General features: G+C 45.5%; 1 long non-coding RNA gene across 3 annotated transcripts in view; it reads left to right on the forward strand.

Annotated features, from left to right (window-relative positions):
• The window catches only part of LOC142817318 (uncharacterized), a 57047-nt gene that overhangs the window by 21020 nt on the left and 13495 nt on the right, over positions 1-22532 (forward strand). For 2 of the 3 annotated variants that reach the window (XR_012895171.1, XR_012895170.1), the window contains exons 1-2: positions 87-290; positions 10337-10405. The exons of the other annotated variant lie outside the window; for it this stretch is intronic. This is a non-coding gene — a long non-coding RNA (uncharacterized LOC142817318). Of the gene's footprint in view, positions 1-86; positions 291-10336; positions 10406-22532 lie in introns of those variants that run through there. 3 annotated transcript variants of the gene reach the window in all.

Raw genomic sequence — 22532 nt, forward strand, 5'->3', positions numbered from 1 at the left:
GCGGTGGCACTCTGACACCAATGCTTCTGTATGCACTCTCATGACGCGAAAACAAAGTTATTTCTTCGTCCCAGGGTGTACTACAGGCTACAAGTCAGCTAAAAAGAAGCATGCGTTGTTCGGTGTTCCAGAGGATGAAGCTCTGTTTGCGCAGTGGCGGAGAGCGATGCCGCGTCCTGACAAGCTGCTTCAAGAAAACTCGGCTGTGTGCGAGCTGCACTCCGACGAGAGGTACATCTCCCGGCACTTCCAGCACACTGTGAATGGAGAAATTGTCCGCATTGAAAGGGGTAAGCCCAAAAGCATGCTTGCCTTTTAGGGAGGGGGGGGGGCAAAGGTTTATTGCAGGGCGCCTCCTCCCTATCAAGTCAGTGTATGAGGCAGATTTTGCGCCTCCCTTTTAGATGACTAAAAGAGTGCCCCGCTGCCAACTCAATGTATACAGCAGATTTAGCGCCGCCCTCCCAGGTGGCTATAGCGAGGGGGGCGGGGGCCCGCCCCCTTTGCCCCCCTCGTGCGGACACCTATGGTTAGGCCTTTCGGAGAAGCTCTTCGCATTTTTAGACGCTCTTAAAATCACTTTTTGAAAGTGGCTTGGCTGCAATGAGCTTCACAGTGAAAGCTTGGAAGAGCTTGTTTCCTGCTTGAAAAACAAAGTAAAAGATGTCACGCTGAGCTGCGCACATGGCCCGAGCCTCACCAATCAAGTGACCAAGTTTTTTCTGCTCACCCATTTGCATTTTTACGCAAAGGCACTCCACAAGAATGCGAGCATCTTCCCATGAAAAGAGGAAATACCTGAAGCTCAGACGCGTCACCTAGGCTTGCAGCCCAATGTTCTGTGAAGTGCTTGTGAGGTATAGAGCTTTTTAGAAGCGAAGCTCCTTAAGGCGTGGACTGTGCGTCTCCTGTATGCAGCCACCTCTCGTTAAATTCTTGCTGTGGTCACTAAATGGCGGTACTTGTAGGTGATGATTAAAAGATGCAAGGTGTTCTAAACTAGACGGCGGTACTTGTAGTTGATGATGAAAGATGCGAGATGTTATAAAATGGCTATGATGTCACATATGGCGCGTGTCATTGGTGGAAGGCAATCGTTCAATTTAGTGCGGTGACGTACGCTAGGAAAAGCGTTGTAATAAAATCGAGTGGGCAAAATGTACGGAGGATTCATGGTTTACCAGGTTTACTTCCGGAGCATCGCCCACACATCATCATTCACTTCGTGGATATGGTGGCACTCTTTTTTTCTTAGAGATAAGAAAAGACACGCGACCAATTATTAAGAATGCATTGTTGTAAACAGAGAGTAAGTTACTACTCAGAAATTTGTTGTATGACCTGTGTGCAGAAAATGAATGGGTTTCATTCATACCGCTCGTGATTCTTGCCTCTGAGTTTGGCGTTACAAAGGATCGGGGCTTTATTTACAGATTATGGCTTGATTTAATCATGGGTCACCGTGGCATGTGTTGCATGGAATGGCACAAAACTAAGTTCATCGTTCCATTCTTCTGCCACTTCACATCGATAAATTTTCAGTGCCATTACGCGCTCACTTTCGGCACCCTGTCGATAGTTCAGTTCAGTTGCGCACCCGCGTAAGCATACCGTTATTCCAAAAGCTAACATATTTTCTCAGTCGCCATTTGAGGCCATGCACGAGCCACAAAATATATTTTAAATGTTTCATATTGCCCGTGCGCACGGTTGATACCCGTCTCGGCGCAGCGCAACGCCGCCTTGGGTGACGTTGGGTGGGTGGATGGATGGATGGAGGGATTGATATGGCTGTACCATTTAGATCAGGCGGTGGCTCATGCCACCAAGCAGTAATACTTAGTGAACGAAAAACTAGATTATTTTCCTTTGAATAGTGAGGTTGAGGACACGTACTTTGCAGCGAAGAGTTTAATTTTCACTCGTGCCTTGACTTTAGCCACCATTCAGATAACCTCCCTCTTCTTAATTCTACCCGCTTAAAGTCTATTTTGCCCTCCCTGTCCCTAAACCCAGTCACCCTTTTCTGTCACCCTTGTGCTTTGAAAAACTCTGCGCCATCATCCTCAACTATGGGGTGAAGCCCTTTACAGAACATTATCAAGTGTTCGGCAGTTTCTTCTTCCTCTCCACACGCACTGCATACTGTGTCTACCCCTCCGTATTTGGCCCGATATGTCTTGGTTCGCAGTACTCCCGTGCTGGCCTCAAACAGTAGAGAACTACTCCGAGTATTATCATAGATCATTTTCTTGGGAATTGCCTGCTTAAATGTTCGATAGATCTCTAGTGCGGACTTCTTAATTATGCCCCTTCTCCACATGTCAGTCTCCGTTTCCTTCACTTTCTTCTTAACCGATAGTTCTTTCTCGTTTGGCCACCTGCTGTTTTCTAAGTATTTACCAGTCGATTTCCTGGTTCGCTTCCTCCATTTTGTATCGACATTCTTCATGTACAAGTAGCTGAAAACCTTCCTAGCCCAACGCTCCTCCTTCATTTCTCTCAATCGCTTCTCAAATTTTATCTTGCGGCTCGCTTCCCTGCCCTCAAATGATGTCCATCCCATATAACCTCGTACTCCTTGATTTCGTGTATTCCCGTGAGCTCCTAAAGCAAGCCTACCTATTCCACGTTGCTTAATTTCTAATATTGCTTGAACTTCTAATCTCATGCACAAGACCGCATTGCCGAACGTCAGCCCAGGAACCATGACGCCTTTTTATATTACTCTCACATCATACCTATTGTAATTCCACAGTGCCCTATTTTTCATCACTGCTGCATTCCTGTTACCTTTAGTCGTCACGTATATTTCGTGTTCCCTCAGGAACTCAGTTCCATTGCTTATCCATACGCCCAGATATTTGTATTTATCTGTTATCTCTAGCGTGACCTCCTGTATTCTAAGCTCCCTACCTTCGTTGTCATTGAAAATCATGACTGCTAATTTTTCCTTATTGAATCTGAAATCTAACCTATCTCCTTCATTACCGCAGATGCCCATCAATCTCTGCAAATCTTCCTTGTTGTTGGCCATTAGCACTATATCATCTGCGTACATTAAAGCTGGTAGTGCCTGATCAATAAGTTTTCCTTGTTTGACTAAAGAGAGGTTGAAGCCCAGTCCACTTCCCTCTAATTTGGCCTCTAATCCTTGTAGGTACATCATGAATAATAAGGGTGACAGGGGACACCCCTGCCAAGGCTACTGTTTTACCTCTACAGGCTTGGATACCTGTTTTTCCCACTTTATAACTACCTTGTTACATATATAGATGTCCTTTAAAAGAATAATGACTACATGTTCCACACCTAGTGTGTCCAGTATTCCCCACAATTTCTCTTGAACCACGCTATCGTACGCTCCCTTGATATACAAAAATGCGAGCCACAGGGGCCTGTGTTCCTTTTCTGCTATTTCGATGCACTGCGTCAGTGAGAACAGATTGTCTTCCAACCTCCTGAGTTTCCGAAACCCATTCTGCAGTTCCCCCAGCACTCCCTCATCCTCTATCCATGCCTGCAGTCTTTCCTTTATAATCTGCATCACCAGCCTGTAGACCACTGATGTCACTGTTATAGGACGGTAGTTGTTTATGTCAGCTTGTCCCCCTTTCCTTTATAGATCATGCTCATCCTGCTAAGTTTCCATCCATCGGGAACTTCACCAACGATTATTATTTTGCTCACTTCCTCTCTCAAGGCCTGCTTAGACTTCGGACCTAATGTCTTTATCAGCATAATTGCAATGGCATCTGGGCCTGTTGATGTACCACTAGGAAGCCTTTTCTCAGCCCTTTCCCACTCTCGTTGTGAAAATGGAGCCATTGCACCACTTGATTCATCCTTGTCTATTGTGGTGCATAAAGTAATTTGTTGAAATTTTTATGTCACCCTTGTTCTTATATATTCAATAGCTTCGTCCCCTTCTAGCCTAGCACCTTGGGCTGTAGTTATAAAACTCTGCTCAAGGCTCGTCTCATTTCTTATGGAGTTTAGATGGTTCCAAAATTTCGTAGCTGCCTTTCTATGTTTTTTATGTACTTCTGCAAGCCACTGAGTTCCCTTTCTTCTAATATTTTCATTGATCAGAAGGGATGCATCCCTTCTACAGCTTAGAAAGGTTTACCATATTCTTTCAACATCATCTGTCGGTTCACCCCGCTGCTTAGCATGTCTGTGTTCCCTAGAGGCTTGCTGACGTTTTGCTATGGCTCTCCTTCCTCATCCCACAAACTTTTGGGTTTGTGTCTTCTTTTCCGGGTTGACTTGTCGCGCGTCTTAGCAAGCTCTAGCTCAAAGAGTCTAATTAGATTAGTGTATGTCCACACTGTATTATTATCCTCCGTGATTACTTTCTCAATTTGTTTAGTGGCTATTTCAATTTGCCTTTCTGGATAAAAATTTTCCTGTAGTTGCTCATCTTGTCTCCTTCCCACTTTCACTGCTCTTCCAAAACTTAGCTTGATACGTTTGTGATCACTACCCAGAATTCTGGAACCACCTTCATCTATGTGCATTCCCCTCAGCTTATCATACATCCTATGTATCAGTGCATAATCTATCGTCGACTGCAGCCTTGCTACCTCCCATGTTATTTGCCCTTCACACTTCTCGGTACTGTTGCAAATGATCAAATCAAGCCTTTCACACATATCCAAAATCATTTTGCCTGTCGGGTCGGTATACCCATCTGTATCTTCTATTTGCGCATTCATGCCTCCTAGTAAAATTATCTCGCACTCTCTTCCTAACTCCTGAATGTCCTTTCATATACACTCTACTAATGCCTGGTTTTCCTCTCTGGTCTTTGCTCCCGTCCACAAGTACACGAAACCAAGGAGTGTCATTTGACCTGCCACTTTCCCTTTCAGTCATAAATGTTCCTTGCACTCCTGCTTGACCCTTTGCCAGTCTGTACTTTTATGAATGAATGCCCCAACACGACCCTCCTTTCTGCTGCCTTCTGTTCCATTACAATATTCCCACGCGTAGTCCGGATTGTTCGGAGGTTGTTCCATGTCCCCAAGATGTGTTTCTACAAAACCGTATACCATCGGCCTCTCTTCCCTTAGCTGTCCTTTTATCTCTTCCCACTTCAGCATGTTCCTACCACCCTGCATGTTAATATACCCTATGTCTGAATTGGCTCGGCGCTCGTGGCTATGTCTATTTATGCCCCGGACTCTACCTATCGTAGATATTGGTGCCACTTTGGAATCGTATCTGTCCATACCACCTGTCGAAGACTCTCCCTGGTTGTTTTCCTCGTTATTAGCTATCCTGCACCCCGAAGGGCTCGCTTGCCCCCCCCCCCCAAAAAAAAAGATACTGCGCGTCCTGCAATTCGCCAACCCACCTCATGACCTAGCCGCCCATCGAAGTGAATTCTGTCTCGTTGAAAACCACCCCACCTATACACCTCTCTGTTTATTTCCACCACCTCAAAGGCTTTCTCTCGACTCATCCGCCATATCTCTTTGTTTGCGTTGACAACCGCAGGTGGCGCTGGCACACATTGATGGATGGATATGGCTGTACCCTTTAGATCGGGCGGTGGCTAGCGCCACCAAGCCGTAATACTTAAGGAACCAAAAACTAGATTTGTTTTTTTTCTTTAAAAAGTGAGTTTGAGGATTCGTACTTTGCAGTGAGGAGTTTAATTTTCACTCGTGCTTTGACTTTAGCCACCAATCAGATAACCTCCTTCTAGTTAAGTCTACTTGCTTAAAGTCTATTTTGCCCTCCCGGTCCCTAAACCCCAGTGCTTTGAAAAACCCTGCGCCATCATCCTGAACTATAGGGTGAAGCCCTTTACAGAACTTTATCAAGTGTTCGGCAGTTTCTTCTTCCTCTCCACACGCACTGCATACTGTGTCTACCCCTTCGTATTTGGCCCGATATGTCTTGGTTCGCAGTACTCCCGTCCTGGCCTCAAACAGTAGAGAACTACCCCGAGTATTATCATAGATCCTTTCCTTGGCAATTTCCGGCTTAAAAGTTCGGTAGATCTCTAGTGCGGACTTCTTAATCATGCCCATTCTCCACATGTCAGTCTCCGTTTCCTTCACTTTCTTCTTAATCGATAGTTCTTTTTGGTTTGGCCACCTGCTGTTTTCCAAGTATTTACCAGTCAACTTACTGGTTCGCTTCCTCCATTTCGTATAGACATTCTTCATGTACAAGTAGCTGAAAACCTTCCTAGCCCAACGCTCTTCCCCCATTTCTCTCAATCGCTTCTCAAATTTGCAAATGTGTGCCAATGCAATGTGTGCCAATGCAATTTGCACACATGCAAATGTGTGCCAGCGCCCCCTGGCGGTTTCCACACAAGGCGTTACGTACTAGACGGCACGTTCATTACGCTGTCCTATTCTAGCCACTGTAGCGGCGGGTCACGCCACAGCTGCCGTTGACGTCACGCTTTTCTCACAAGTGTGTGCTGACGTCAATTTCTCCCTCACCCGCAAAACGTTCACCGCAGCGCCCGCACCTACCGGCTCCCCCACCCGCTCGCAACACTTATCTCACTCGCTTCAGCCTCTCCGCCGCCCGCAACGTTCGACTATACGTGGAGTGCAAAAACTCTATCGACTCGTTTATCTGCGATGAAGCTTACACGAAACCCAACCCACCTCCCTTGTCATTTGGTTTTCAAACAAACGTTCACTCGAGTAAACACTACACCGAGTTTCACTTCCAACCGCTTTTCCAGCACCCATGTCGACGCCCGTTTCAGCCGGCTCAACGCCGTGCGCGCCACTTCTTCTTTGTAATTGATTGATTGATATGTGGGGTTTAACGTCCCAAAACCACTATATGATTATGAGAGACGCCGTAGTGGAGGGCTCCGGAAATTTAGACCACCTGGGGTTCTTTAACGTGCACCCAAATCTGAGCACACGGGCCTACAACATTTCCGACCCCATCGGAAATGCAGCCGCCGCAGCCGGGATCTGAACCCGCGACCTGCGGGTCAGCAGCCGAGTACCTTAGCCACTAGACCACCGCGGCGGGGCACTTCTTCTTTGTATCCCATCAGGGTTACTTTCCGGGACATGATCCATCAATTTTTTTCTAAACCAAACTGTTTTGTTATTTTCGTAAACGTATGCATGTAATTTGGTCCTGTAGGATTCACAGCTATGTCGTGAAAAGTTGCCGCCAGGCAACACAAAATTTCAACCAAGCAGGCTACGTGTGAAACATCCACTGTGGCTGCAAAACATGAAAAAATGAGTAGCTATGGCTCTACGCGTTACCTTCAAAGCCCGTATGCATTTTTGACGGGGCTCCACGGCAAACAAGCCTTGTCTCTCCCTAATAGATGATTATCTATGGTCTCCAAACAAAGTGGTTTCGCTCAAAGTTTTAAATGCGAAGTATTTCTTAGCGAATTTTGGCGACTTTGAGCGTATCTATCTATCTATCTATCTATCTATCTATCTATCTATCTATCTATCTATCTATCTATCTATCTATCTATCTTTCTATCTATCTAGCCGCCTATGACTTTTAGCTCTCCTGCCCGTTTAAATAACGGTATCAATACCAAACTTGGTATAATATAACATGACTGACTGTATGAAGAAGTTATTTGACTAGTCATAACATATATGATGACATGTATGTAATGAAGGTCATGATTTTTGTTTTATGGTCCTACACCTCTTGCGGGGGTTATGGCATGTTGCAAAGCTAGTATGGCATGGCATCATTGCATGGCGAACAGAAGCGACAGACTCTAACCTGAAAATCTTGACATGCGTGTCGTGTAACAACATTACTACATGCCACGCTCATGATGCGCTCGCGGCCGTTTCGCTAGCGTCACATATACGAAATTCGGTATTAGAGTACGTGAATGGATGAAGAAGGTATGCAACTGGTGCAAACATGATAATCATGAGTTGCGTGTCATGTAACAACATGAAGGAAGGAAGGAAGTTTAAGCGGAAAGACAGGGAGGTTAGCCAGTTATTAGACCGGCTGGCTACCCTGTGCAGGGCAAAGAGGTGAGGGGAATAAAAGATGTAAAAAAGAAATGTTGCGAAGAGAGAGAGAAATTACTTTAAAAAATGACAGAGGAAGGACAACATCAAAGAGTATAAGGCACTAAAGATGTCTCTGAGGCCAGTTGTCCGCAAAAAGTGCAGCAAAGCTTCCAAAGCCTTCTGGGCTGAAGATGGGCTCGGCCAATGACCCAGAATCCTTTGTTCCGACGAAGGCCGATCGTCCAGTCTAGACACGAACTCAGATGCAGTGAGTTCGTGTCTTTGCGCGTCGAAATGGGTGCACTCACAGAGAAGGTGCGCGATGGTTTCTTCGCAGCTGCAGTAAGTGCATGTAGAAGAGCTGGCCATTCCAATGAGATAAAATTATGCGTTCGTGAAGGCCACTCCAAGCCACAGGTGGCATAGAAGAGTCTCCTCAACTCGAGATATCCTTGGGGGAAGACATGACTACAATCTACGCTAATGATGCGCTCGTGGCTGTTTCGCTAGCTTCACGTGTACCAAACTCGGTATTACGTCACGCGCACAGGCGACAGAGGTAAATGTCACATCCAAACATGATAATCACGACATGCGTGTCATGTAACAACATGACTACGTGCCACACTGATGATGCGCTCGCGGCCGTTTCACTAGATTTACATATGCCAAATTTCGTATTAGGTGACTCCAGTAGATGACGAAGGTATGTGACTGGTGCAAACATGATAATCATAAGATGCGTGTCATGTGAGAGCGTGACTACATGCCACAGTAAAGGCACGAATACATTTCGACCTAACGCAGTGCACGTGCTCACCGGCGTTCCTTTCGTCACGTCACGCTGGCGTTGCCACGCTGGGCACCAGTCCTGCCATATACTCGCAGGCACGTGCCGCGCTGCGTCGCTTTGACGCATGCGCGTTTCAGCACACCCGGCATCCCTTCGTAACGAAAAAAATTGCCCGCAGCTTCCCTCGGGGGAACACTGAGGAGGATGCGGAGCATATAATTGGTTAACGGGGTGTTAAAGTGCGACTTACTTGGGTCGATGGCTAAATTGGTTAACGTGGTTGTGAAATGGGGTGTTAAATTGCGACTTACTTGGGTCGATGGCTAAATTGGTTAACGTGGTTGTAGGAGGGGGTGTTAAATGAGTGAACACGTACACACGTATGCGAAAGGGCGGCGCTGGTCGAAGGGGCGTCGATCATTGTGTTTGTGGATTCGTTGGAATTCATTTCACCGCGACCTTGGACGTCGACGCGCCGTACAAACCAATTGACGAGCGGCAACTGAGCGAGCGAGCGCCGACCTTGAGTATATATACAGCTCGACGGCGCATGCACTGTCAGCTGTTGAATGTTCTCGAAGCGCGACGCCACATGCGCGTCCACTGGAGAATCAGGAGAATTGTAGATGTCGAACGCGGTGTGTAGAGGAGGAAGGGTGCACAGATGGTGGAGGAGTGAAGCACGCGCGGTGTGTAGAGGAGGAAGGGATGCACAGATGGTGGAAGAGTGGGCGACGGCGCGACGGCGCATGCGCGCGCGTCAGCTGTCGAATGTTCGAGAAGCGGTGCGGACGGCGCGGACGGCGCACTACAAGGCGCGAGTATAAGATGCTTCCGCATCTAAAAAGGGAGACGCAGTGTTCTCTGGGTAACGCATCGGCGCGAAATGCAGAATGTCGCATTTCGCGCCGGTTGCCGTCGGGCCACACCGACGGACGCTGGTCGCGCCTGGCGTCAGTCTATAGAGTGCTCGCGTTTTGCTAACGTAGTGTAGCTGTGCCCAGCGTGCGCGCGCGTCAACGCTACATCGAAGTATGTTGGGCGCTTCATGATGCGCTCGTGACCGTTTTGTTAGTTCCACATATACCGAATTTCATGTTACGTGACGTCAATGGGTGAAGAAAGTATATGACTGGTACAAACATGATAATGCTGAGAAGCGTTTCATGTAAGAACATGACAACATACCACGCTCATAGCGTGCTCACGGCCGTTTCACTAGCTCCACATATACTGAATTTGGTGTAACGTCCCGTGAATAGATGACGAATGTGAACGACACATCCAAACATATTATACATGACACGTAAGTCATGTATGGCATCATTTACTTCAACCTTGTAACATTGTGCTGATCTTAAAGTGATATATCAACCTTTCTCATTCGTGCTTCGCATATCATCTATTCGTACTGTATGTGGTATTTGCCATTATTATTATTATTATTATTATTATTATTATTATTATTATTATTATTATTATTATTATTATTATTATTATTGGTTACTACATGTTTTAATAATACTTGTCAATCATTCATTGGTCACAGGTTACAGACTAACCTAATGTGTTAATGGCCAAGTTCAACAATTTATGGACCTTGTATTAACCAGCATACGTAAGTGTACTCCCCAATACACACGTAGTCATCGTAAGTATCCCCACTGATTCTCTCTTGAAGTTTTAAGTGCACTGAAACATAAAAATCGGGTGCACAAGAAGGCTAACTGTTCTCTTTTCAGTGAGTAGAAGTGAGAGTTGAGCTTTTACATGCTTGCTCCTAAAGCTCCCGCCCTGTCCAGCGGCTGCTGGCGTGTACACCAGTGTTGCCAGTAGAAACTTCTTGCATCGCCGCTCAAGGTCGCCGCTCTGGTCGCCTCTCTAATGATTCCAGCAATGTTTACAAGATGGCAGGCCACCACCCAAGGCGACGGCATTCGATGGCCCGCACGCTCGCCTCCTCGCGAATACGTCCACTTCGTTTTCGTCGCTTCGAGGGCGGCAGCACGTGACAAGTTCCCATGATGAGTGTTACGCATGGGTACCGATATCCTCGCATGCCTCATCATCAGCCTGCTCTCCACCACGTTGAAGAATGTCTGATACTTCTACGTCTGCCATTCATGAGCATTAGGAATTTGGTTCACGCCAGCGGTCAGTATGGTAGAAAGGGGCAGGTATTTAACGTGCCGATCGACGTGGTCATAACTGTGCAGTGGCGGCTGCGAAACGTTCTAGTAGCCGTTCTCAGCATAACATCCAAGTTTTTGCTATTCGTTTTTTCGCCCTTGCGGCAAAACTGACTTTTTTTTTCTCGAACTCTCTCAAAACGCCTATTTATATGGGACCGTAGTTCATATACTGAATTATTATAAAAAGACGCTTCTGACAGGCCATCTGCATAATTAGAGTATGTACGAAAACGGTCAAGCAAAAGAGGGGAGTCCTTCTGATTACATTGACTCGGGTTGGGCTGTAGTGCATACCGTCGCCGACTGTTTTGACACGCATTTTTGATCCGTTTAAAAGGCCTCATATAGCCAGGCATTCAGATCGGACAACAGCATAAGGTAGTTAGCACGGCTAGTGGTCTGTCGTTGGATGAAAAGCTCATCTGCTGATGGATTAGGCGCTTCAAACCATTCCTTATTGTGTTGCCCAGATGGCAATTCTTTCACCATGCTTATTGCCTATGGTAGTATATTCACCCCAGTACTGACTAGAATACTTATTAAGAACTGTCTGAACGCTCGTGATTTCCCAATATTAACGCGACAGCGTTAAAGAGCTTGTTTCGCAGCAACGCCGGTATCGGCGTCGGCTTGGTTGGTTTCCGAGCAGAAAATCAACATCTTATGCATGACCGAAAAATTTAGAACGAGAAAAATAATGCAAAATAAATGATTAAAAAACCATGGAGCAGAGTGGGGACCGAACCAGGGTTATTTGGGTCCACGTGAGGATCAAGCCCGGGTCCAATGAATGGCAAGCGGATGTTCTACCACACGGCCATGCCTCGGAGCAAAAGAACTGGCTCTGCTTTGAAAAGCAGTGGAAATAACTTTCATGCTCCGCAAGCACACGTGTCATGTATACACGCTTCACTAGGCAACATGAAATATTCAAGTAGTAATTCGTGGTACAAGCGTCCATTGCGGAAAGGCGGTAGACTATGTGATTATCATATTAGCTCCCCGGTTGAAACCGGAAACCCACTACAAAAGGCACACACGCTACTGAGCCTATTCCTTTAAGGCCATGTATAGTGGGTGCATAACGAATTTGAAAAGGTTTCATGCGCTAAGTGTTGGAAATACGCACTAGGACAGGATAGTAGGAGGTCGCTATCACCTTCAACTCCTAAAGCCGACGCTAATTTTTTTCAGCTCAGGCTCCAGAAGTGATGCTTTTTATTTACTTATCGCACAATTTTTCTGGTGTGTGCGACATTGAGTATCTCTGAACCGGCTCTTCATAGCATAATATATGTCAGCGTGAAAAATTAATTGATTCCTAATCAACACGTCTTTCTCGCTGGTTGCTCAACTACCACGTATAATTCTAGTTTCCTGACACTAGTCTCCCCACCTATTTTTCACAGAGGACTAGTAGTTCTAGTGTACTATGGCCTGAACAAGGTTTTTGACGCGCTTAGCTACTCCCCTATTCTGGTTATTTCTGCAAACTTTGAAGTTGACTCGTCTGTTGTGAATCTCCTGCATGGCTATCAACTTAATAGATCATGCTATGTCCCCAAAAATGCCCAAAGGTCTTCTTCTAGGTACAAATTCACTAATGCAGTCCCGCAAGGGCTGGTATTAGGCCCACGTTTATTTTTACTTTATGTTAGCAATGATTATTTTGCTATTCGCTATTTCTCTTTTTTCTTGTATGCCGATATTATCAAGATATCCAGGAAATTCATTCAGTTAACGACCTTCGCATGATGCAGTCAGGTTTGTGTTCTTTCTACGAATTGTGTAACAGCAATAACCTTTCCTTAAATACCCGAAGACCAATTTCACAAATGTATCTCGCAAAACATCATGTCCTTTCCAAGCTTTGTCAATACCGTGTCGTAATGCAAGGTTTATGAGCACAGTGGTCTTGGTGTTTCTTTTTTTTTTTTTTGGTAGCACGCTAAATTTCTCTGCTCACACTAAACGTACTGCCATGCGTAACTTTCGTTATATCGGCTGAGTTTGTAGAATCTCTCGTAAGTTCAGTTCTCCTACAGCCTTCCACAAATTGTATACAGCAACATGTATTCCTCAACTTAAGTATGCATATGTGATGTAGAACGGCACTGGCAGTAACACCCCTGAGACAGTCCAGAAAAAAAATCATAAGCATTTACAACCATCATTTCGCTAGAAATGACTCTGCATCTAGTTTTGACACTGCCAGATAATTATCATTACCACCATTTCACTTCCGATTGAATCGCACTGACATGTTTTTTTTTCTTCACAATTAGGGTGGTTTACAATATGCATGGTGTCCTGCCCTTTACTTCTCAGTTGTATAAACTTTCGAATTAGGCGTCGGTTAACCAAAAAAAATCAATCGTTTCACGTAACTGTCAGCTTCTTCTACCACCCCATCGCTCACAGAATACAAAGTATCTATGATGTTATCTTTCTTGATCTTGATGTTTTTCGTAGTTCATGGTGATTGTTTTTATCTGAGCTTTGCACTGTCTTAACATAGTTTTTCACAATGTACAGATTCTTCTATCTTCCATCTCCCAGGAAGCATTCCGGCCGGTTTTGTGCATTCAGCATTATTTTTTACTCCCATACATGATTCTCGTCTTGTGATTGTATTCTTCTCATTTGCTTTGAAATGTTTTTGTCTTTGTACTATCGCTCTTTTGATTTGAGTTCTTTTTTAATTTGTGAAGACTGTTGGTGTTGTATTAGTTATTTTTATTGACTTATTTTTGCGTACCCCTGAACGAAGAGCTTATGGTAGCCTTTAGGCACGAGAAATAAATAATTTAGTATTTCATTGATTGATACTATTAATATTATATTATGATAATAATAATAATACTATTATCAAAATCATCTCTTCACAGGTTCAGATGAGCGCAGAAATGAGATAGATGAAGATAGACACGTGCGTCATGGCCTTGAAACCACTTTATAAACATTGTTGACATTCTCTCGGTGCATTTCACTCAAGCGCGGTTGGAGCTATACAGTGAGTGTTAAAAGATTTTAAAATACTGCGCCTGCACGTGGTGACCCCCAGAGGCGATAAGTACAACTGATCCGAATGCAGCTCCTCAATTATATGAACCTTCATCCAATAGCGTCCTTCTGTTCGCGTACGTCAGAGCACAGGTGCCAGCAGCTCCTAAGCGAGTGAGGAGCAATTGTTACTCGGTATTAAGACAAGGCGCTTGAGAAAGTGGCAAGAATGTGGTTCGCTTGTAAACTTTACGTCCCGCACACAACCGGAAAATTCGACAGAACCGCTCACATCCCTGTTTGCTGTTCCCATGTTTTGATATTTCACAAAGCCCTACGGGTGGTTCATTACTCCTTTAAATGTCAAAGAAAACAATCACGGAGCGTGTCATGTAAGTTTGCACGAAAATTCGGATCTGTCATTCCAGAACGCCCTATACAACGTTCTGTACACATTGCAGAACGCCCTATACACATTCAACTCCTAACGTCACGAATAAAGGCGTTCGTAATTCAATTCATTTATTAACTAGCTAGGCATAACGTACAAAAATCATTAAGTAACGTCACATCATGGAATGTTATGTATGGTTGGTTTAATTCAGTCGTGAATGGTTGCGTGCAGGGCTGGTCACTGCTAAATGCTCTTAAAGCGCTTTAGTTCTCGCAACGTGAAACGCGCTGCATATTTCTCTAGAGAGACAATGCGAGCGTGCGTGCGTGCGTGCGTGCGTATGTATGTATGTATGTATGTATGTATGTATGTATGTATGTATGTATGTATGTATGTATGTATGTATGTATGTATGTATGTATGTATGTATGTACGTACTTACGTATGTAAGTATGTATCTATGTATGTAAGTATGTATGTATGTATGTATGTATGTATGATTGTATGTATGTATGTACGTATGATCGTACGTATGTGTGTGTGTTTGCGTGTGTGTGTGCGTGTGCGCGTGTGCGTGTGTGTTTGTGTGTGTGTGTGTGTGTGTGCTTGCAGTGTAAGCCTAGGCGTTAAAGCAAAATACTTTATCAGAGAATCAGTAAATATTTCACTTCTCTGCAAACGCAAGCGTTTCGCCTCCAGAGCTATGGAGCATATGTTATGGGAACGCCGAAAGACTAGTGCCCATAACGAGTACAAGGCCTTTGTTGACAGCCTTCGCGTGCGCTGGGAAACCACACTGCTTAGCCCCGCCCTCTGAGATGAGATGTAGGCCGTTCAGGGGGCCGAGGAAGCCGCCAGACTTCAAGGACGCCTAGCCGTACCCTATGCGGGACCATTGGCCCGCCCCTCCAACTCGCAATAAAGTCATTTCCTCCTACAGGACCAATGTTCTTCTTTAGGTACTGGAGCGATTTTTCTTGCTCCAGTTCAGAACCAGGATGTGCAAGTAGCACATGTTTTCCAGTGGCCCAATTCGCAAGTGGCACGTTCAGCAGCAATTCCTGCAGCTGCAGCTCTCTCACAGCTGCAAACGACCGCACCACCTCAGCACCACGCTCACAAATAGCTCATAAGGCAAATCAGGCTATCATTATTTGTGCGCACAACTTTCAGTCACATTTTTACAGTTCCCTTCTGCAGAAGACCGCATTGTGTGCTGGCCCAAAAAGAATTTAAAAATTGAATCAGGGAAACAGGTAACCTTTCTAATAAAGCTACAGCCAGTACGAGATCATTTTTTTTTCCTATGAGCTTGGTTTGGTTATACTTCGCAGCAACTTCGTATCATCCTGAAATACTTAAGGCACTTGCTTTTACTCGACTCTTTGTTCTCTTCCGTCTTGAAAAGCTAACGTTAACCTTTACGCACAACTAAGAAGAAACAGAGTGAGGTGGTACACGTGTAAAAAATATCTAATAACAACAAAAGAGAAATTCGCAGGACATTTTGTAACACGGTCACAGTACCTGCTGCAGAAAATTCATGTAGAGAACATGTGTAAATTCTCTATTCATCCCGGAAAAAGAAACGAAAAAGTATTGGAGGGGTAGAGGTCCTTCCCTAGCACAATGAGGCATTGTGGAAAAGCCTCCAACACACTTAGGTTAAGCATTTTTTTGTTTTGTTTTCTATTTTAATGCCCATTGAGCACCCAAAGCATTTGTGCAGGAAACTTTTAGCACTAACGACGTTTTGATTTTTAACACAACATTCCATTAAAAAGAAATGCGGCTGATCCCCCCCTTTTTTTTAGGAATCGGTATAACGCGGAAGTGAAACCCACCCTCACAGAGGTAGTTGAGTGTTTATTGTGCGTCGTTTCGCCAGAACAGCGAAGGAAATATTGCTACGGGCAACTAAAAATTTCGGAGGGTATCGTAGGAGTTAGAAGGCTAAGTTACTATTCAGATTGTTCTTCTACTCTCTCAAAAAATCTGATAAAGTGAAATAATTTTCACTTTGTATCAAATGATAGAGGGAAACTGCTTTCTACTCCACCTCTCTTTGAGAGAGTAGAATGCCCATGCACTCCTTGGGCATAAGAGAGTAAAACGCAGTTATACTGCTGCTATGGATTACATTTGTGTACGTCGGCACACCGCGAGTGATTATCACTACTTAATAACCACGCTATATGCAGTAAAGCATACTGAATTTGTTCGTTGAGGTGTTACAGATGATTAACAAAAAGAACAGCGTTTCCAGCACGCGACATTGGATGTCAGCGCACCGGAAGGCACTTGGAGCTCTTAAATCCGGGTTTTAGCTTCAGATCTGTGTAGTGAAATAAGCGAATAATATCTTGTTAAATCGGCCACGATCTAAACTTTACGCAAATGGCAATGACATTCTTCCTATAATAATATTCACGTTTTTCGCAACGACCATGGCACATGGGCGGAGACGCTGCCGTAAGCCTAACGTCGTTATACGCACGGTATGGCTACGGTGAAGTATTGTGGTTTTTGTCGTAGAACACGAACAAGAATGGGAACAAGAATGACCAAAAATATGTCCAAAGGAGTGAAAAAACACTGAATTGTTTAGTGTACATCCTAGAAGCGCGATGTTTCGTATGCAGAAATGAGTATAACCACTTAGCCAGTATGGGCAAATGTAATTCATTTATTCAGTTGCGCTAATGTTCTTTTTTCTACTGTAAAAAACGTGTCGAATATAGACACGTTCTCATCTCACGAAGCACAAAACAAACACATAAAACGCGTTAGCTACACTCCGGCTGGTTTTGAAAAGCGCGAAGACGCTGAAATCTGCACTTCTAAACAAGAAAATGACGACAGATCACAAGCATTACTACTTATGACATGAAGATATTTTCCCATTTTCAACTTATGACATTTTTTAATGTGTTGTTGTTCTTTCTGTCTTGGGCTAGCAATGTGCCGTGCCTTTGAGGTTGGAGGTTCAAGACTCACTCGGCATTTTTAAATGCGAAGCATTTCTTAGCGAACATCGGCGACTTTGAGCGTATTTATCTATCAATGCATCAATCTACCTAGCCGCCTACGACTTCTAGTTCTCCTGGCCGTTTCGATAAAGGCATCAATACCAAACTTGGTATGGCATAACATGGCTATACAAAGAACATATTTGACTACTCATAACATGACAATTATGAGATGTATGTCAAGAATGTCATGATTTACATTTCATGGTCCTGCAGCTCTTGCGGTGGTTTCGTTCACAAGGCATGTTGAAAAACTGGAATGATATGGCATGATTGCATGGCGAACACAAGCGACCGACCCTAACATGAATATCACGACACTCCCGTCATGTAACAACATGATTACATGCCACGCTCATGATGCGCTCGCGGCCGTTTCGCTAGCGTCAGATATACCAAATTTAGCATTACGGAACGTGAATTAACGACAAAGGTATGTAATTGGTGCAAACATGATATACATGAGATGCATGTCATGTAACAACATGACTACGTTCTGCGCTCATGATGTGCTCGCGGCTGTTTCCCTACCTTCACATATGCCAAATTTTGTATTACTTGACGCCAATGGATGACGAAGGTATGTGACTGGTGCAAACATGATAATCATGAGATGTGTGTCATATGAGAACATGACTACATAACACAGTCCCGGCGCCAATACATTTCGACGTGACGCGGTGCGCGTGCTCGCCGGCGTTCATTTCGCCGCGTCACGCCGGCCTTTCCACGCCAGGCGCTGGTCATGCCATACACTCGCAGGCGCACGCCACGCTGCGTTGCTTTGACGCATGCGCATTTCAGTTCGTCCAGCATCCATCCGTCACGAAAAGAGCGAGACGCAGTGTTGTCTGGATAACGCACCGGCGGGAAATCCGGCATGTCGGATTTCGCGCCGGTTGCCGTCGAGCCGCGCTGACGGACGCTGGTCACGCCTGGCGTAAGACCATAGAGTGCTCGCGTTTTTGCTAACGTTGCTTCGCTGTGCCCTTTGTGGGCATGCGTAAACGCTACGTTGGAGTGTATTGAGCCCTTCGTGATGCGCTCGCGACCATTTCGCTAGCTCCACATACACCAAATTTGGTGTTACTTGACGTCAATGGATGACGAAATATATGACTGGTGCAAACATGATAATTCTGACACGCGTGTCATGTAAGGACATGAAAACATACCATGCTCATAGAGTGCTCGCGGCCATTTCGTTAGCTTCACATATACTAAATTTGGTATCACGTGACGTGAATAGACGACGATGGTAATCGAGACATCCAAACATGATAATCATGACATGGAAGTCATGTAGGGCGTCATTTACCTCTACCTCGTAACATTGGGCTGACTTTAAAGTGACATATCAACATTGTTCATTTGTGCTTCGAGTTTTAGTCTTTGTGAGTTCGTGTGGAAGTCAGTGTCTTTTCAGCAAACTGGCTTGCCCCGCCGCGGTGGTCTAGTGGCCAAGGTACTCGGCTGCTGACCCGCAGGTCGCGGGATCGAATCCCGGCTGCAGCGGCTGCATTTCCGATGGAGGCGGAAATGTTGTTGGCCCGTGTGCTCAGATTTGGGTGCACGTTAAAGAACCCCAGGTGGTCGAAATTTCCGGAGCCCTCAACTACGGCGTCTCTCATAATCTTATGGTGGTTTTGGGACGTTAAACCCCACATAACAACATAACAACATCAGCAAATTGGCTTAAAGTGGTGGGCCTGGCCGTACGGATTGATGTTTTCAGAATGGCGTGAATGATCACGTTGATAATAGAGGTACTGTTTTCGATCCATTGGTTTGCGGTAGAGGTTTGTGGAAAGTGCCATCTTCTATTGTTATAATAACGCCAAGAAAATTTATGGTTATTTTTGAGTAAGTATGTGTGAAGTGTATGTTTGGATGCACAGTGTTGTGAGTACCAATAAATCTTTGCCGTTCGTCCTTGCTGTGAGTTCACATAAGAAAAATGTCACCAATGTACCTCCTGCATAGAAGTCGTTTCAAGGGATTTTGGGACAAAAATCCGGTGTCTTGTTTTCCCAGGAAAATGTTAGTATAGTTTGGTGCGAGCTTGGTACTCATGGTGATTTCGCTGATTTGGGAAAAGTACCTTTGGTTGAACTCAAATGACTTCAATTCCAAAACTACCCTCGTGAGGCTTGTGATGACAGGGAAATCTGAGTTGTCATGTTGTCTATGGTGTGTGTATGTACTCTTTTATGCCACTATTCCATCATCGTGGCGAATATTTGCATACAATTAGGACACATCAAGAGTAACTAAGTACGAATGTTTTGGAACGCGCAGGTCTGTAATATCTCGAAGAAAATGTGTGGTGTCTTTTACATACGACGCGAGAGTGTGAGGAATCTGGTCTATTAATTTGTCTTCGTGTATATACTCGGTGACAACTTTTCTTGACATTGAAGCAAAGGCTGCGAAGCGAAATAGCGAACATCCTACCACCATTAAATGGAGTTTTACCATAGCGCCCGTATTTTATACGTGAAATATAAAAGCTCCTTCTTTAAATTCTACGTGGAGCTTTTTGAGACAGGACGCAGCTCACATCAGTAAGGTATCTTACAGCGAAAACAGGGTACGGCTATAGGAGAGACGAAAATCTGTTTCGCAGTGGTGTCTTAAACGGTCTCCACTGACAGTTTTACCAGTTACGTCACTCCCAAGCACACGCCATTGACTTTGTTGTGAGTGACGTCAAGGCAACCATGGCACAGAGCCCGCGCGGAAGTTTCTCCTGCGACTTCCCCGCCGAGTTGGATCGCGACGTCATACGCTTGCAACAATGCGGTGTTGCGACGTTAATAGGCACATTTAGTTGGGCATACGTAACAAGCCGACGTACGCAGCACTGCCACGGGAGAGAACTGCGCATGTGCAGTACGTAACGCCCACCCCCCACAAAAAAAAAAAAGACATGGCGTGCGTAAGCGTGACGAGACGAAGCGTACGTGGCGTGACGCTCTTGCGATATTAGAGGCAAAGCTTCTTATAGCGGCACCCGTTCGTCCCTCGTAGTCGTAGTAGTAGTGTGTAACAAGTCTTACATTTTGACCTCCAAGGTGGTGCCAGTGAGAGATTTCTTCTGTGCGTTGTTGCAGCGTGCGCGTTAACTAAAAGCCTAATTCTCCTGTCTCCCATTCCCCCTTAGCAGCCATTGGCATGAGCACTGAGCACTATCTGACAAGAAAGGGTTGCTACGTTATACTCGCTGGGCGTGAACTCCTTGCTTTTAGAAAGGTTTAGCGAGTGTTGGGCCGCAGTGCCATGACTACAGTGATCTAGTATATACCATGAACTCGAGGTGGTTAAAGGTGGGAAGTAGACACGAAGCGCAAGCCGTAAGAAAGTGTGCGTGTGCCTCCTCTCGTTTAGTCCTTGGAATGTCCGCTAGATGGGGGTGCTTTTATATGCGCAATATACGATGAAAAGATGTGACATAGTGGTACTTGGAGTGTTGAATAGGTGGACGAATGGACACACAGACAGATGCATGGACGGACGCACAGATGGCTGCACGGACGGATGGACGCGTGGACGGACGCAGGGACGAATGCACAGATGTACGTGCGGACGCACGAACAGACGCACACACACGGACGGGTGGATGGACGCGCGGATGGTCACACAGACGGACGCATGGATGGACGGAAGCAAGAACGAATGAACGGACGGATGCTCCGCCCCACTCTCCATCATTCGTTCAGTGGACATGCTGCCATTTTTTTATTGATATAGGAACCAGATAGCAAAACGGCAGCGACGGTGTCGAACGCAGAGAGCAACAAAGCCGCCCCAAACCGAGTATATTTTCCTCTGAGGGACGATGTTGCGCTGCTACCGCACGAGGACGCTGAAAAGCACCCAAAAGCTGTTTTATTTCCTGGAACATACGTCTAGTTGAACCAAACGTATCTCGGTACGGTCAATACGGTGAACTAAAAGTGTCGTTGAGCGCTTCGCATGCAGCGTACGCAACGTATCGTGCCACGTACGTAGGCTCGTTGCGCACGCCCAACTAAAAGTGTCTAATGTTATGATTGCGGGAGCGCTTTCCCCGGGTGACCACTGCCTTCGGCAGAAGCTTCTCCAGCGGCACATTCACTTCAGTCGCTACGTCTGTGACCACCTATGGTTCGATTACAACCACTGTGATTAACGCATTGCGAAACTCATTTAACAGCTCATTGCATTTCTCTATGAACGTGATCACAGAGACACAATGTATGGCTTGTTAATTAAACTGTTATAAACCCGAGTGAAAAGTGCGTCTACTCTCGTTAAGAGAGAGAGAGATAAAGATGCAAGGAAAGGCAGGGAGGTTAACCAGACGCACATCCGGTTTGCTACCCTGCACTGGGGAAGGGATAAAGGGGAGAAAAGAGGTTGCAGAAAGATGAGAAGGTACACACAATCACGAGCACACCCGGGGAGCACACACAGTCTACAGGCGGTCGCTCAGGTTTGTTGACTTTAGGTAAAGTAGCAGTGCTTTAGTTGCTTTCTGCGCAACTGAGGCAGATGCCCAAGGTCCTAGTATCTTCTGCACACAAAATGGTCCGGGGTCAAGTTGATTCAAAACCATCCGGAGCTGGCATCGCTGTGTGTCGTAGCAAGCGCAGCTGCACAGGACGTGTTCGATGGTCTCTTCAGCTCCGCAGTAGTCGCACGTAGGAGTGTCTGCCATACCAATGCGAAAGGAGTACACCTTTGTAAATGCAGCACCCTACCAATGGCGGCATAACAGTGTCGCATCGGAGTGGGAAGAAGCACGTACCAGTAAGTGCGAAACGTTACCAGTAAGTGCGAAACGGTTCAGTGCCACGTCGGATTTAACCCACTGTTAAAGGGGTCGTGAAACGGTACAAGGACGATGCGGCACCATCGGCAGCCATATGCGCTAACTGTATCATCAGCCCGAGTGTACCTGCATGAAAGCTTTGCCTATCGAGAAACGCACAACTCTACGGCATATCGGGCACGCGCGAGAGGCGCTCATCGGCGTGTCCCTTACGCGATCTGCGTCCCACAAGGACGCTGCCTAATATGACGTCAGAGTTCAAGTTAGCGCTGATTGCGAGTGACAAAGACGCTGTCGAGTGTTTCAGTTGCACG

This window comes from Rhipicephalus microplus, chromosome 5 (genome assembly GCF_043290135.1).
Source record: "Rhipicephalus microplus isolate Deutch F79 chromosome 5, USDA_Rmic, whole genome shotgun sequence".
NCBI classification, from domain to species: Eukaryota; Metazoa; Arthropoda; class Arachnida; order Ixodida; family Ixodidae; genus Rhipicephalus; species Rhipicephalus microplus.